We start from the raw sequence: 18,301 nt of genomic DNA on the forward strand, positions 1-18,301 counted from the left end.
GAGAGCAGAACTTTTCTTAGGATATTTTAACCATGAGGGACTTCCTTTAGCTGACCAGATTCACCAGACCTCAAGCTGTGTCATAAAACAGAACTTGCTAAATCACTGGTTCATACTGGAGTCTGGAATTGCTGCCTCTCCCTCGTAGACACTGCGTGGCTCTCTGAGCATGAAAAATTACATAGGATACATGATAGAAGGTCTTGCAATGCTGCTCTTTAGTCCCTGTTGGTAAAGAAGATTCAGAGACTAAAATACCTAGTGTTTTCCCCTAAAATGTTATGGTAGATAGTATCGTGAAATAACATTTGCCAATTTTGGTTGGAAGCCAGACATCTGGCGCACAGAATCAACTCCTAGAAACAGTATGCAGAGGTATGGGTATGCCTGTTGTGAAGGGGAGATTCAGGAACATCAAATACCTTGTCAAGATCACAGAGCTAGCTGGAGATAGGAATTTGAATCTTGGTCCATCCAAATTCAGAATCTGAGCCAGACAGATTCTGGTTTGAGATCTCCTCTATCACTCACTAGCTGTGTGAACCGGGACACATTTCTTAACTTCGGTGAGGCTAGTCCCCATTTATATATATATTTTTTAAATGGAGAGGAGGCCTATATTGCTGGACTATCCAGAAGTTAAATATTTGAGACAGGCTATGCTAAAGTGCTGAGCACGGTGTCTTGCCTCTGTGGACCTGCCCTGAATGAGCAGTCTGTCAAGGCTCTGAGCTACTTGCTGCTGGAGACACACTATCCATGAGACTCTCCTCCCACAAAGTGTTGGAGATGTAGTGGGAGAGAGAAGACAATAACTTATTATTGGAGGTGTGTAGACATTTACCCCAATATATGAAACAGATAAAAAGGGGGCACTCTGTGTGAAAGGCTGTGGGTGTGTGTAAGGTCACACACGTCCGCCCACTCAGGCGTTCCCAGCTGTCTTTGGCTGTCCTGGACCATCCTCCTTCTGAACCTTCTCTGAACCCTGGGTCTCTGAAAACAGTCATTAGGCAAGATGATCTCTGGGGGACTTTCAAACACAAAATCCAGGTTTCTATTGTAGCTACACAAATATCTGTACTACGAGGCATGGATGTGACAACAACCAAAGCATATAGGTCCATTCAGACAGAGATTGGGATCACACACTTGCTTGTTTCATGGAAAAGGGCAGAAGAGGGTCAATGATGGTATCAGAATGGGCAGGATTTTAAGAGGCTGAGATCACCGTTGACGAGGAAGGAGAGGAATGAAATGCATTTTAGTAGAAACCTATCAGGAGGAAGGCAAAACATGAAAAAAAAGGGAAGGAAAAAGTACGAAGCATCTTTGAGACGTGGGAGTAAGCTGACTCGACTGGTGCTGTGACTGCAGATGGGCAGGAAGGAGGAGAGATGGGTCTGGAAACGGAAGGTGGTGAAACATTGTGTTAAGACATGTGTCTTGGAGCCACACAGGTGTAGGTTTGAGTTCCTGTTCTGACAATGAGTGGTTGTGTGAGCAGGAGCAATGGACCCAGCCTCTAGGAGCCTGTGTCCTCTTCCGGAGATAGTAATAATAACAATAAAGGTGACAGTAAATAGACATTTACTAAATAGACTACTAATAGATAGACATTCATTGAGCACTCACTCTGTGCTAGGCATGGGTCTAAGCACTTTAAAGGTGGTTAAGGACAGTGAGTCTTCACAACAATCCTCCGAGGTAGATGCAATCATTGCCACATTTTGCAGGTGAGGAGACTGAGGCAGGAGAGGTTAACGAACTTGTCTAGCAAGTCATTTGTCACTCAGTTGATAAGACAAGGATTGGAATCTGGGTATTCCGGTTCTGGAATCCCCCTCAGGATTAGAGGTTCAGCCATCTACCTCATACAGTATGGCAAGAAGTAAATGAGATAATACCTGTAATAGGGCCAGTGACGAGGTCAGGACATGCTTCCCCCAAACTGAATATATTAAGACAAAGGAGCTTGAGAAAATGGCAGAAGCAGGAAGGCCAGAGTCCCCTTTCTATCCCCTTTTCTCTTACAGGTCATAAAACCCTCCCATGAGAGGGGCCCTCTCTTTGCCCAGAGGGAAGGTGCATCCTTATCTCATAAGACAAAGAAGTGCCCAGATGAACCTTGCAATTAGGCCTTGCGAAGTTTCCCTCGGTTTATTACACTTACTTTATTCTCCTTACGCTATCATATTTGTACGTGACTGCCAATTACTCATCAAACCTAACAGAACTGCACTCAGGTCTGTTTCTCTGGCTCTTTATTTCCTTATGAAGTTTCCCACGTCGTGTAGAATTCATATTAAATAAATGATGCACTTTCTCCTGTGAATCTGTTTCTGTCAGTTTTAATTTTCAGACCCAGCAAGAGACCCTAAGAGGATCGAGAAGAATTCTTCTTCCCCTACGCTAGTGAAGTGTCAGAGTAAGGGGTCAACTGAATAAACCTTAGCATAAAGGAGAGAGAGAATTTGAAGCCAAGGCATATGAAGGCTCTTGAATACCAAACTTAGGGATTGCTTTGACAGTCCCCAGTCAGCAATTTTTAATTATATAAGGAGTTGCAACAGGCTTGTGATGTGATCAGAAACATGTTTCAGAAAAATGAATCTTTTAGGATATATTAGCTTCAAACAAGAGAGAATGAGTGTAGACCAGTTAGACATTTATTGCAATAGTCTTTAAGTGCCCCCCTGCCCCCCGCAAAAGGGTGGCAACAGTGGAGAAGGAAGGGGGAAACTTAGATGTTAAAGCTATTGCAGCCACTGAGGTAAGTGCAGCCAACAAAAGATGACTCGAGGTTTCCAGACTGGGTGACAGGAAACATATATGATGTCATCAACAGAAACCAAGATCAGAGGGAGAAACTGGACCTTCAGGGAGAAAAATGATTGCTTTTTTTTCACAGATTGAGTTTGAGGTGATGAAAATCATTTGAGTGGAGATACACAGAGGGCAATCAGCTTTGGAGGAACTCAGCTCCATATGACAAACATACAACAGTATCTAAACTTTTTTTTCTTAGGACATCCTTTTTGATGAAATATCTTAGCGCATACTTGCTTTGTACATATATAATATATATATATAAAATATATATATATGTATACACATATATGTATATATATGTATTACACACATGTAATTTATATATATTCATTGATAAATTCTTTGCACATACTATTGTACATTATAAAAGATGCATGTTGAAAATAATAGATAGAAATTCCAATTTTTTCCTGTGCCCCAGTGGATGTTTTTAAGTACTGTCTGATAGGCATGTTCCTCATTTTAGAGACCACTACAATATCTTAGTCCCCTTTCCAGTGTTGGAAAGGAACCTGAATGCATTTGCACTGAGCAAAATGAACAAATGGACAAAACTATTCCTTCTATGAATGAAAATCTCCCTTTTCAGAGTCTCTCAGTGTATACCGAAGAAAGAAGACTAAAGAACTCATTGTCCTATAAAACTCTCACTTGTGTGCACAGAGGTGTGTCAATAAGGACGTTTAATGCAGCATCGTTGATAAAAGTAAAAATAACCTAAAGGTCTAAGAGGAAGAAGAAGGTAATACAAATTATGATGCATCATTTTATGGAATAAAGAATGAAGGTAAACCAACATGTATTGAGGAGGTAAGATTCTGCAAGACATTAAGCAAAAAAAATAAGTTGTAAGAAAGACAAAAAGACAGTGGCTTCTTTTTTTTTTTTAGGCTCCACTTTTTTTTTTTTTATGCCCAACTCAGAGCCTGAACACACGACCCTGAAATCAAGACCTGAGCCAAGACCAAGAGTTGGATGCCCAACTGACTGAGCCACCCAGGTGCCCCAAGAAAAACCATGTCTTGAAGAAGAATAACCCATAACCTATAAAGAATTCAGAATATGAGTAATACATAAGTTTATATATATATTATTTATTTATTGTATTTTTTAAAAGATTTTATTTATTCATGAGAGACACACAGAAAGAGAGAGAGAGGCAGAGACACAGGCAGAGGGAGAAGCAGGCCTCATGCAGGGAGCCCAACGTGGGACTCGATCCCGGGACTCCAGGATCAGGCCCTGGGCTGAAGGCGGCGCTAAACCGCTGAGCCACCCAGGCTGTCCTGAGAGCTCTCTAGATTGAGAGAGAGAAGCAGAGACATAGGGAGAAGCAGGCTCCATGCAGGGAGCCCCACATGGGACTTATTCCCAGGACACCAGGACCAAGCCCTGAACCAAAGGCAGCCACTCAACCACTGAGCCACTCAGGCATCCATATATAACTTATTTTTTTTAATTTTTTAAAATTTTTTATTTATTTATGATAGTCACACACAGAGAGAGAGAGGCAGAGACACAGGCAGAGGGAGAAGCAGGCTCCATGCACCGGGAGCGCGACGTGGGATTCGATCCCGGGTCTCCAGGATTGTGCCCTGGGCCAAAGCAGGTGCTAAACCGCTGTGCCACCCAGGGATCCCCATATATAACTTATTATTATTTATTATTATTTTTGGCATGACATTGAATCTGAATAAGCCTCTTGATCAACTACCAATTTATAGAAATTACAGAGAACACAGGAATATATTGGATAACACCAGGAATGCAATCAATAAAATTCAAATTGGATGGAGGGGAATCTGTTTAGGACCAGCGATTAAATTATTTACTTTAGTCAACAAATTACAATAATATAGTGACAGAGAGCTGGAAGGGAACTATGAGAGAACTACTAAAAAATTCAAAAATGTCAAAACTTAAATAATATAGTATTTAAGGAACCATTTGAGTGATAAAGTTCTCCTTCCATGTTGCTTGTTGTCTTTGCAGTAACGTGTTCATGTTTGTGTGGTATTTGCGTAATATAATATAACATTAAAAGATAAAAAAATAAAATATAATACTATGGGGTGCTTTGGCAGAACGGAAGTTCTAGATGTATGTTAGAGTGAGAATCCCACTTATTAACAAAGCTGAAGATGGATTTATATTTATAAGGACATTGTGTTCAGAGTCGCAAAATTACATATCTTTAGTTAGGAAACCATAGAAATGTAGTTTATTGCATAACCACTGGAATTAGTTGGATTGTAAGTTTGTTTTCTCTCATAATCCAAGCATTCTTACTTTTTTCCTATTGGATTCCCAAGTAGCACAGATAGTTTATTATTATTTATTTATTTATTTATTTATTTATTTTATAATAAATTTATTTTTTATTGGTGTTCAATTTGCCAACATACAGAATAACACCCAGTGCTCATCCCGTCAAGTGCCCCCCTCAATGCCTGTCACCCATTCACCTCCACCCCCTGCCCTCCTCCCCTTCCACCACCCCTAGTTCATTTCCCAGAGTTATGAGTCTTTATGTTTATTATTATTATTATTATTATTATTATTTATTATTATTTGGTATCTCTGAACCTTGGGTCTAGATCCTAAGATAGTATGACAAAATGGGCATTAGCTGTGGACAGGAAAGTTACTATTGAGGTGAAAATCTCCTGGTTGATGACAGGAACATTCTGTTATTTGAACTAATGCCAAAATATCGCAAACCGATACCTGATACAATGAGCCTTTGGTTCTAAAGGATGATTGAGTTCGAGAGTGGTGGAACTTAACCGTGAATGAGGAAATCGGTATTGTTTCGAAATTCTTTATTCTCCATACTTGCTTCAGGTCTTTTAAGTCACATCCTTATTTGGTTGCTTCGCGAAGGTTCACAGAAAATATTTCTTACTAAAACACCATTATAAGTAAGTGTCATTGTTTTATTAAGCTGATTGACTAGAGGAGTATTTGATTTGGGAGTAAGAATTTGTTAATCTGTTAGCAAGGCTCCATCCCGATCCACTTTTACAAACTGTTTTCAACATATTCTTGGTTTGATATTTATATGCTAACAGAGATGGTAGGAATTGTGTGCACTTGGATTTTTTTTTTTTTTCTAATTCTGGTAACTAGTAGAGAACTCTAAACTGAAATGAAGAAAGAAAAAAACCCAGTGTGCATCTTTCCTTTTCCACGACCAACAATTTCTAAGCTATTTTGCAAATATAGGACAGCTGCTTTATTGAGCTAAAAAAACACTACAAAATGTAATGATAGCACTTTGGACTCTATTCTGATCTCCCTTAAACTCCACACAGCTTGGATTTTTCTGTAATTTTAATGAAAATGTGGCATGGCACATCTCTCCCATTTAAATTATGCACTGTCAGTATTTTCCTTCTTTGCAACTGAAGCACTTCTTGGGAAACATGCCAGGTACAAGAAGGGAGGGTGAAAGCCTAAAATAGCAAATGGAGGTGGGGGTGGGGAAAGAACTGGACTAAACAAACACACTCCCCACACAGCCATGTTTTTAAAGACTTGCAAATCACTGGGAAATGGGGTACAGAAGTTCAAGTAGGATTAAGGTGGCTTTAGCAAACCTAAATGGGACTAAACACAGGTCAAAGTAGGGCTACAAGTCAAACCTTGAAAACCCTGTTGATTTTCTAAAATCTAATGCAAGATCTCATTCATTTTAATGTGATATCAGAGTCCATCTTATCACTACTTAGCGACGTAGAGCTTGATAATAACATGGAAAAGTTGGTAGTTTCCTTATGTCAGTGACAGTTTCTCAATGAAGAAAACCTCCCTTCACCTGTCATGCCCATCTTCTGTTTTCCAAGCAAGAATCAATCAACCCTTTATTTAACCAGTATTTGTTGAGAGCCTGAATGAAGAAAAAGACAGAGAGGGTCTCAACATACTATCATCTATGTTCCAAGTCCATCTTTCGTAGAATTCACATAAACATAAAAATAATTCCTTTGGGGAGAGGTAATTTAAAAAAAAAAAAAAAGACTAGGAGTACCTGGGCGGCTCAGTGGGTTGAACTTCTGCCTCTGGCTCAGGTTATGATCCTAGGATCCTGGGATGGAGCCTGCATCCTGCTCAGCAGGGAGTCTGCTTCTCCATCCCCCTGCTCTTTTGTGCTCTCCCTCTCTTCCTCTTAGATAAATAAAATCTTTTTAAAAAGATAGGCACCCTATTTATGTCAGTGAGAATTTGGTACCATTTTGTAAATCACTTTTCACATGTAATTCACATGGCAGCCCATCATAAGTATTGTTCTCAGCCTGTTTTAGAGATTAGGAAGGAGTTTTAGAAAAGTTAAAGAAATTGGTAATTATCATTGCTTAGTGGCAGAGCTATAACTAAAATTTGGGTCTTCTGACTGGGAGTTAGTGTTTTTCTCACTATGGTGCAGTGACTGAGAACAAGGGCTCTGCGATCTGGAGGGTTTGGGTTCGACTCAGCTCTCCTCCTTGTCACGACCGTGGGCATGTTTCTTAATGGTTCTAAGCCTGTGTTTTCTCTAAAATGGAGATCATGATGGACTAATCCATCAGAGGGTTGTGGGAAAGAGTAAATAAAGATTTATGCTTACTACAAAGTCCAGACTCAGAAAGGGTTAACTAGGATAGATTAATCCATCCTTCCAGCAGGATCAGAAATACCTGGTTAACTTTCTTACAGAACTCTTTAAAAACAAAGAAAGTTCAGGTGAGTGGAATAAAAAAAAAAAAAGAGAGAGAGAGAGAGAGAGAGAAATGTTCTATGTTTCTCTTCTAGGGAAGAAAAATGGATATTCACCATTAGTGTATCTTACTGGTCAGACCTAGTGTTCAAGAAAATCTAGGACCTCAGCACAAAAATACCTTTTTGACCTTCTGAGAGATTCCTTTTGGATAAGTCAACAGGTATTTTAAAATGCAGACCTTTAAGGATAAGAGGAGCAAACAGATAGTGTTTCTCAGTGATTACTCTGTTATAAATTATTTCAGTCAAATAATATTTTATTTGAGATCTCTTGCACAGCAAGAAGAAGAAAGAGGGTTTTGGTGCACTTTGGGTAGGGTAGATCGAGAAGAGATAGAGATGGATAGAAGGTGAAACGCTTCTGGCCAGGATGATGGAAGCCTGAGGGCCCCAGGTGCTTGGGTGATAAGAGGCAGGGCATTCCAAAAGAGGGAAGAAAAATCTGGAAAATGTGGGAGAGCTCAAAATAAGCTTCTTTTGTTTTGCAATTGAGTTTGGGATTGCTAACTGCTTGGTGTCAATAAAAGTAATCTCTTGTCTTGCCTTTGGCCATCCCTGGCTTGGCGCTGATGCCTGAGCTGGGATACATGCTCAGAGTAAACCCTCCAGTTCGACACAACACTGGGGCTCCAAGTGTCCAAGGGATTGTGCAGGCAGGCACTTGTCCAGTAGGATGAATCAGAATCCCTGGGAGTGCAGAGTTTATTTTCTCCTTGAAATCTGCTTGCATTCATTATTTAAATTATACCTTTACATATCTTCTCTGAAATATGTCAAGCTGGGAAGCTCAGGAGTTACCTCCTCCCCATTACTACTAAAAGCTTTGGTTAGAATGGAACTGGAGGGTTACAGAAATGTCACTGTGGAACATGTATCCTAAGAAAGGTGCCAAACCCCAGCTAACCCATCCTTCAAGTAGGATCAGAAATTAGGTTCTCCTCAGAGCCGATTAACTCTTCATTCTTCTCTTCCTGTCTACCGCAGCCCTTCCTCATGACATTATGTTTTAGCAGCAATTAACTATGGCATCTGTGCGTGATCTCGTGCCCAATCTTTTGGGAGAAGGAAGATGTGTTTTTTCTTTGTTTTGTCTCAGTACTCAGAAAGGATTTATCAAGTGTTAGGCTCCAACATCAGTGGTATGAAGCTGCAGCCGAGAGGGAGGTGGGTAGCCAAAAGCAGCACACTGGGTCAGAAATCCCTAACTCGAGCCCAGAGTTATGGGTTTGAATCCCAGCTGTGTCTCCTATCTGACTTCAGCTTCCATCTGATCTATGAAATGAAGGAGTCAGATTTGGTTGTTCTGTGGTTCCAATCCTCTGAGTTGGTGTGATCCAGTCATCCTTGCTATCAAGGTGGTTTTTAGTTTAGCTTTGAATTAGCAGCCACAGCCCCTTGATTCTGATCTCACTGCTGGTTCTGGGATAATAACAAGTATTTTCTCTGAAATCCTTCTCTTTCAGCCTCTATTTAGAAGCAGAAATCCCCGAATGCTAGTTTATTGACTGCTCTTATCATCCCCCACGTTTGGTTTGCTTTGCATTTTGCCACCCAGTGACCCACATCTAAATAGGTGGAGGTTCCATGACAAGAAAAAAGGCAGAAAGTGAAGTCATAGCTGCAATTTCACCCCAAAGCAGGGCTGTGCTTCTGCAAGGACTAAGATTTATTGGTTTCAACACACGAAGATGTAAAATGTGCTGTTATCGCATCTCCCCCAGAATGTGTACTGGCACCAGGCTGGGGAGATTGCGTGGAATTAACAACTTCTTCGTTGCTCTGTCAGGCCTCCCATCCATTTTGTGGGTCCGAATTCCAGTATCTTGCCTACCGATAGATGCCGTTTGGTCGGGAGCGAACCTTGAGACTTAAGCATTATGATGGTATCACTATGACTAATATTATAACTTAGATACTTGCATATGTAAATAAAGTGAAATCTCATGGCATTCAGAGTTCTGCAATGAAACACGATGTAAGCTGTCTTTTATGTATTCCCTTAAAATACAGTTATTCAACCTACTAGGTGTGAGACACTGTAAAATGATGAAGCAGATTATGTGCTGGGTATAATCTAGATTTTAGACTCAGAAAGATTTTATACAAATTTTGTTATTGGTGCTAAGTTACCTTAAATATGATATTCAATTTCTCTGAGCTTTCATCTTCTTTTGGAACAATGGTATTTATCTCACAAGATCTTTGTGAATGTAAATGCGAGTCTCAGGCATGTGGAGGTATTCAAAAATATTGTTTGATTTTTTTTTTATTTACTTAATAATTACAGCCCCCATTTTACAGGTGATAAAAATACCTTCACGGATTGCATAGCATTTTAATCTCTTACCAATTTGGGAGGCTGATAGGCTAATCTTCATTTAAGAGAAAATTTGAGGTCCAGAGTGATTGAAGTCAGACATTTCTTCAAACTGAATCCTAGACCCAAAGGCAGTCCTCAGAAGGCCGCATATTTGCTAACAAAAAATTAGGAAGATTAGCTGATAAGCTCATCTTCATTTAAGAGAAAATTTGAGCTGACACATTGTGTTTCGGCGACAGACAGACAGGCAGACGGAAAAGAGAAAATTTGAGGTCCAGAGTGATTGAAGTCAGACATTTCTTCAAACTGAAACCTAGACCCAAAGGCAGTCCTCAGAAGGCCGCATATTTGCTAACAAAAAATTAAGAAGAGCTTTATTTATTTCTATTTATTTTTAATGTATTTATTTATTTAAATATTTTATTTTTAAGCAGTCTTTGTGCCCAAAGTGGGGCTTGAACGCACAACCCTGAGAGTTGCATGCTCTACTGTCTGAGCCAGCCAGGCACTCTCCGGAAGAACTTTATTAACCCAAAAATGGACCTGCTGAGTAGTCGAAATGTTTATCTCCATGTATAGAATTGGAAAAAATATTTCTGATCTGTAAATATACAACCACACCTCAATGAGGTTCCTGTTAATATAAATGAATTTTGTTGCAGAATTCCAGTATCTTCTCTTCCCTCAATAGCCATACCATATTGCCTTTCAGAAGAGAGTTTAGTGCATTTGCTACTTAGAAAATTCTCTAACATTGAGCTGATCTGAATAACAATCAGCATAAACAAGTGTTTTCTAACCAGAATATCATGATTTTCCACACATCAATAAGTCATTCCTAGTGGATCTTGTCTAAGACCTTTCTTTTTTTTTTAATTTTTATTTATTTATGATAGTCACACACAGAGAGAGAGAGAGAGGCAGAGACACAGGCAGAGGGAGAAGCAGTCTCCATGCACAGGGAGCCCGACGTGGGATTTGATCCCGGGTCTCCAGGATCGCGCCCTGGGCCAAAGGCAGGCGCTAAACCGCTGCGCCACCCAGGGATCCCATTGTCTAAGACCTTTAATAGTGTGATTTCTGAAACCATGAAAGCCTCCTCGTCCAAGAAATAATTCTCCTCTTATATAATCTTAAAACTTGCTCTACTCTTTTATTCTGCACTTAGATATGAAGCTGGAAATGCAAATATCTGTAAGAATAGTAGCTAATTGACTTAACATTTGTATGAGGGCAAGTGATACCAGATTCTTTTCTGAGGAAAGATTTACTAGAAGGGCAGTGACCAAACCTCTGAAGGGAGGTTGGGAGGGATAAACACCAGAAACTATCATGGGAAAGTCTAGTACAGAAAAGAATGATTGAAATCAGGGATGAGATATTACCTCTTAGTTTGACTTAAGTTGTTTGAGAACATCAAATATTGACTAGGGCGTGGGGTTCTCTCAGACCCTGCTCGCGAGAAGAACAAATCGGTTCAGTGATGTTGGAGGGTAAATTGGCAATATATTAAAAATAAATTCCATCTTAATATCTAACCAAAGGAACACCATACATACAACCAAAGACACACATGCTAGGCTGTCCAATGCATCATTCTTTATTATAGGAAAAGAGAAAAGGAACTATCTAACTGTCCAGCAAAGGGTGAATAATTTCACAGGATAGAATACAATCATATTATGACATACTAGGTAGTAGTTGTAGAGAACAAAGACAATCAATATATGCTGATATGGAAAGATAGTTAATACATATTGTGAAGTGTAAAAAATGACACCTCTTCCCTAAACCCTACATATAATTATATATATCAGTATGTATATGGAAACGCACAGAAATATACTGGAAGACATACTTAAAATGGATAATAGTGATGGCCTCTAGATCTAAGACTGTGGAGTAGTATTTGAAGATTTTAGAACTGTGATGTTGGAATTTTCTATTGGAATGTACTCATATATTAAAAAAATACTAAAAAAAAGAAAGAATGCACTGTACATGTATTAACACCTAATTGATAGGCACTGTGAAAAATCAAAAGTGAATCGCTGAATGTGAGAGCTACAGGGAGCTCAAGGTTTTAAGCTCAAGCCACTCCTTTCTTCTTAAGTATGAAGAATTTGTGGAAGGTCACATTGCTTTTTAGTGCTACGAATGGACTGATATCTTGGATCTCTTGACTTTGATTCTAGTACCTCTTCTACAATTTGGGGTTCACTAGTAGGATGCCAGTGTATCTTGCTAAAATTCCCTGCTATGCAAATGCAAGATTCTATTACTGTTATAGATATGGGGTGAGAGGTTAGGGCAGGGGCAACTTTTGAGAAAGGCTGGCTTCAAGGACAAAATGCTGACAACCTGATTCACATACTTTGAGACTGGTTAGGAGAGTCTATTCTTTACCTTCCTTTTAAATTTTCATCTGTAAGAGCAGGAACTACTGAGAAGTGTGGGAGATTAAGGCAAAAGAATGGCTCTTAGATGTCTTCTTTATGGCTTTGCCACTTTAATGATACCAGCTAAAGCTCTGATAGCAATAAAATGAAAATGGCTTTGCAAAGAAAATTTATTAAATTTTGTTTGATTAAACAACTAAAAGACACTCAATTGTAACATAGTGAAAAGTGCATTCCAGAAAAGGAAATCTGGGTTATATCCCAGTTTGCCCCTTAAAAGCTGTGTGAAAAATCTGAATATGGTATGGGGAGAATGATATTTTCTTATCCAGGTTGCTGGTAAAAATAAATATGATAAAATGTTTGACAATAGCTGCCACATTGATAAAAGTACACAATAAATTCATGTTGAATTGAACTCTATTATGCCATTCCTCAGTACTTTTGTTTGAGAACTTCTGCAAATTAAAAACAAAAGAGGAAGGTGAGCTACAGAGGGGATAACAGAGAAGATGTAGCATACTTTGGAGAACTGAGACAAAGAATTATAGCATTTTGGAACTTGTAGAAGTTTAGATACATTTTTTAGTGATTCCAACAGCCTCCTTTTACAAATAAGGAAATGGGGTGTCTGAGAGGTTAAGTGACTTGCCTAAAATCACTCAGTTGGAAACAGGGAGGTCTCCACAGTTTCACTTAAGTTGCTTTATTTTTCAGAAAGTTTAGTGATGGGTTTTTTTTTGAAAGTAAGAATGTTGCCATTCTTTTTGCTACCCTAAAGGATGCCAGAAAATAACTGTAAAACAGTGTATAAATGGCTGCTCACCGAGTGAGAGGACCGTATGGCTTACCCCGACAATGTGCTATCAGCTCCTCTATTTGTTAGGCCATCAGGTTGACCAACAAGGATATGAGTGGAAGAATAAAAGTTAGAGACTTGGAAATGGGAGCTGGGCTGATTCAGTGATGTCACTTAGCTTATCCTACCATCAGAAAACTGGTCTTCACATTTTGTTTAAAAAATATTTCCCAATTAGTTTTTCTCAATAGGGTTGCCAGATGTTCAGTAACTGGAATTACACAGTCCTGTATTTTAGCTGTCTGTCTGGTAAAATGGAGAGAGAGAGAGAGAGAGAGAGAGAGAGAGAGAGAGAGAATGTGAAGTTTTAAAAAATTATTTAGCCTTTTTAAAAATTTGCGAGAGAGAGAGAGAGAGAGAGAGAGAGAATGTGAAGTTTTAACAAATTATTTAGCCTTTTTAAAAATTTGCGTTAAAGACATGAGTATGATAATAACTTTGGTATGTAGACAAATGTGGCACCTTTCACACGGTGCTTCTTAGGCCAACAAATGACATTCACTAATGTTGATGAAGAAGAATGTCCTCTACCATTCAAGGTCCTTCTAGCTGGACTAAGAATCAAACTCACATGAGAGAGACTAACAGGAGAAAATCAAGTTGAATAGCTTACATGGGGCAGCCCTAGTGGCTCAACGGTTTAGCGCTGCCTTCAGCCCAGGGCGTGATCCTGGAGACCCCAGATGGAGTCCCACGTCAGGCTCCCTGCATGAAGCCTGCTTCTCCCTCTGCTTGTGTGTGTGTCTCTCTCTCTCTCTCTGTGTCTCTCATGAATAAATAAAATCTTTAAAAAAATAACAATAATAGCTTACATGCTGGGAATCCCTACAGACATGGAAATTCCAAAGACATTGAGGCAACATGATGTTTATATGAGCTAAGGAGAGGAGTAGAGATTTGAGGATACAAAGGGGAAGAAAGACCCCTACCTAGCAGGAAGATGAAAGGAGATGTTTAGAAGACAAAGGTTGGCCCTTTATGCAGATTAGTTTATTAAATAAAGAAAAATTTCTGTTAATAGCTCTCTTCTTGGTATAAGTAGATGGCTGAGGGGGAGGTAAAGAACTCTTCCTGAATCTGCTAGGTTTTGATTGTTTTAACTCAAAATAATATTCATGCTAAAGTCACCCATTTTGGGGTGGCCTGCCCTTGTCCTCTACACTAGTTACACTACTGTATGTTACTTTTAAGTTTATATTTCCGTAATTACTTTAGAAATCTTCATGATTTCACTCTTAAATGCTTCCATAGGGGGAAAAAATTCAATTTTCAATGTGCTGAACCATGTGTGGACTGATTGTATAAAATAAATTCAAACTGAAATTTTGAGTTTTCGTTAAAATTCCATGAAATTGTTGAAAATAATTATTTTAGGAAGAATATAGCATAAGCAAATATTTTACAAACAGCAAATAAAAAATACCAGCTGAAAGAAGCAATAGTTTTAATATATTAAATTTTCATTCACCACCTCCCTTTTGCCAAGTTCCTTATTTTTGAGGAGGACATCTGGAAATCCTATTCTTTAGCTTCAGTAGAAGCTCCTTCCAGCTCTTTTTCATCTGTGCTCAGTAGAAAAAAGAGCCCTTGGAATCAGACCAACATGGTTTCAAATTCTTTCCCCACTACTTACTAGCTGGGTCAAATTATTTTACTTCTCAATTTTCTCTTCAGAAATTGAAAATTATAATTCTTACCTTGAAGGGTTTTGGTGTTTTTTTTTTTTTTTTCCCAAGGATTAAAGGAAAGAGAAATAGTCACTCATTTACCTTATAGGTATATAAATTCCTATGAAAAGTATTTAGCATGGTACCTGACTAGAAATATGCTCAGGATTTAAAAAACCATCCTCATCCTCTTCCTCTTCCTCATCCCCTTCCTCAAAGGAGGTTTAAAAAACCTCCTTTCCCAACCTGATGTCACAAACTCTAAAAAGGATTTCAGGGTCAAGTAAGTTTGGGTGAAGGCCATATACTTGGTCCCTCTCCTCGGTATAAGAAAATGCACATTAGTATATTAAAGGTTCTAAGGAGGCTTAATGTGGTGTTTTCTGATCTTCTTTGAGCACAGATTTTCTTTAATCTCTAGAGAACATAAGTTAATGGTTCTAGGGAACTCAGTTTGGGGAAACTGGGCCAGAAAATGGGGAAGTATGGGTAATGGCTTTAAGGCTCCTGAGAACAGGGGAAAAGCTTAGGCAAAAAAAAATTAGGGATAGCTTGTGTAACCGTCCATTCCCATTAGAGTTTCCTCCCTTTTTCCAATTAGAATATGGGTCCCTTAGAGGGAGGCTTTCAGACTTTCCCATCTAAGTACCCCTAAAGCAAGGGACATTGAACACTCATTTTATCATGAAAGCCCATGAGAACCTCTCATGTTACTTCTTAAGATATCTGTTTGTTTAAATATAAAAATAAAAATTTTAATTATTGAAAAGTGAATGATTGAATGCTTTCCTACACACATATGTACATGTACTTTTTTTCTGATCTAATTTATATTCCTGGAAGATGTGTCGTATTTCATGCTTATTGGATATAGAAACACAGACTTCCTGTACAATATTGAACAGACATGGGAGGAGTATACGTACCCCAGGGTGAGAAGGAAGGCCTTAAGTCAGTCTATTAGACTACTTTCTCTATTCTGGGTACCGTTTTCAGGGCTGAGCAAGGAGGCAGAAAGAGTTTGTGCCTTTAAGGAATTCTTACAGCCTTGTTGTGTCATGGATGTATGGGGAGGTTTGTGTGCTCTGCATGAGGAAGGGAGATGTGAGATGGGCAAGAAACACATGAAATGATCAATAAGATAACTGTTATCACTGATTAACGTTATGAAGAAGATATGACTGTGATGGAGTAACTGGTGGAAGCTATTGGAGCCAGTCAGGGAGGCTCTTTGAGGATGAAGCATTCAGGTTGAAGCCTACTGATAAGAAGGATGCCATGAGCAAAGAGCTTTTTTTTTTTTTTTTTAAGATTTTACTTATTTATTCATGAGAGACACAGAGAGAGAGAGAGAGAGAGAGAGAGAGAGAAGAGAGAGAGAGAGAGAGAAGCAGAGACACAGGCAGAGGGAGAAGCAGGCTCCAAGCAGGAAGCCCGATGTGGGACTTGATCCCGGGGCTCCAGGATCACACCCTGGGCCAAAGGCAGGTGCTAAACCACTAAGCCACTCAGTCATCCTGAGCAAAGAGCTTTCTAGGTTGAAGTAGAACATCTTGTAAAAGCCCAAGGGAGGGAAGTGGCTTGACGTGTGTTTTAGCTTGGGTTTCTCACCAGGGACCCTGAGATAAGGATAGGGTACAAGTAGTTTATTTGGGAGGTCACCGCAGGAAGCATGAGAGAGAAAATTGAGAAGTGAGCAAGGAGAGAAGGAGAGGGAAAAACCAATAGAGGCTATGTTAGTAGAGGTTCACTGCTATGGATAATGGGGGCTTATTTCCTCTGGGGTGGAGCCCTTTAGAAAAATCATTTGGAACTCACCCCACAGTCATCCTAACCAGAGGACTGGGAGGCTGGACCATGTACCTGCCTTCTCCCATTTCCCACTGGCTGAATATTAACCTCAAGATGTTCACTCTCTTGCACATTCAGGTTATACCTGTGGCAGTCAAGCAAACTCCTGAAGAACTGAAGAAAGTCTTCAGGCAAATAAAAGAGAAACATGGGTGCTAAAGACAGGAAACTGTCAGTATGCTGAAAACTCTTGAGGTGCAGGAAGGATAAGGCAGGGCATCAACAGTGTCTGTCTTCCACTGAGCGTAAGTCAAGGCTAACTTGGTTGTAGCCTAGTAGGGAGAATGCGAAGGGACAGGAGACCGGAGAGATAGGCAGAAGCCAGATGATGTATAACTTTGCTTATTTTAAGTCCATTTGCAAAGGGGCAGCTATTGGAGGATTTGAAGTGGGAAAATGATCTGATAATATCAAGCTTTAGAGAGATAGCTGTGGGGTTTTTGTGGAAGATGGACTGTGAGGAGGCAAGACAAGGGGCAGGAAGAAGGATTAGGAAGCCATTGCGGTAGTCCAGGCAAGTATCATCATCGATTGGGTTCAGTGGTAGACTATTAGTCTTCATTTTACCCAATCTACAAACAGTATTTGACATAATCGATCACTTCCTTTTGAAACACTTTCTTGCCTCAGCTTGCAGAACGCCATTTTCTCTGGATACTCCCACCACCTTTTTGGGACTCTTCCCCAGTCTCCTTTCTTGGAGTGCTTCAGGACTCCGTTCTGCGATGTTTTCTTTATCTTTACACACTCTCTGGGTGATCTCTCAGGCAGTTTTAAGCTTTAAATACCACCGGCACCCATAAATCTTTCAAATGTTTATCTCCAGACCAGACTCTCTCTTGAACTCCAGAGTCATTTATGTCACTATCAGCTTTGTTGCCATTTGGGGGTCTGATTGACCCCTCAAACCTGTCAAACACTGAACCTTTGATTCCCTTCACCCCTGCAAGTGGTAGTGGGGGTTAAGGTTGCAGCAGTAGAGGTGGTGAAAGTGGTTGGCTCACGAAACGTTTTGGAGATACAGCCCACAAGTCTTAATGACGGATTAGATGTGAGCACCAAGAGGAATCTAAGATAGCAACTTATTTTTGACTTGAGCAACTGGTTATGCAATAGTGCTATTTACTGAAATGGAAAGGAGTAGATTTGTCAGAGAAAAATCAATAGTTCTGTTTTGACTATTAATTTGAGATGCCTGTTAGTTATCCAAATGGGATGTGTGAGGTACTGGAGTACTCCATCTAAAATAGAGGTTCCCTCCTTCATATTTGTACTTAAAAAGCCAAATAGCTAAATGAGGGGACCCCTAGGTGGCTCAGTTGATTGAGCACCTGACTCTTGAGTTCAGCTCACGTCATGATCTCAGGGTTGTGAGATCAAGCCCCACATCAGGCTCTGCACTCAGTAGGGAGTCTGCTTAAGATTCTCTCCTTCTCCCTCAGCCCCTCCTGAATGCCCCCTCAAGTGAATACAAGAATCTTAAAAAAAAGAATCTAAATGAGGATTTTACAAAAATTTTAAATAAAGGCTCTCTGCTTCTCTCTGTATATTGGGATTATAGAATCGAAGAATAGTTGTCTAACCCATTAAACAATTGGGAAAGAGTAAAGATGAT

The sequence above is a fragment of the Canis lupus genome, chromosome 6 (genome assembly GCF_003254725.2).
Source record: "Canis lupus dingo isolate Sandy chromosome 6, ASM325472v2, whole genome shotgun sequence".
Classification (NCBI taxonomy): Eukaryota; Metazoa; Chordata; class Mammalia; order Carnivora; family Canidae; genus Canis; species Canis lupus.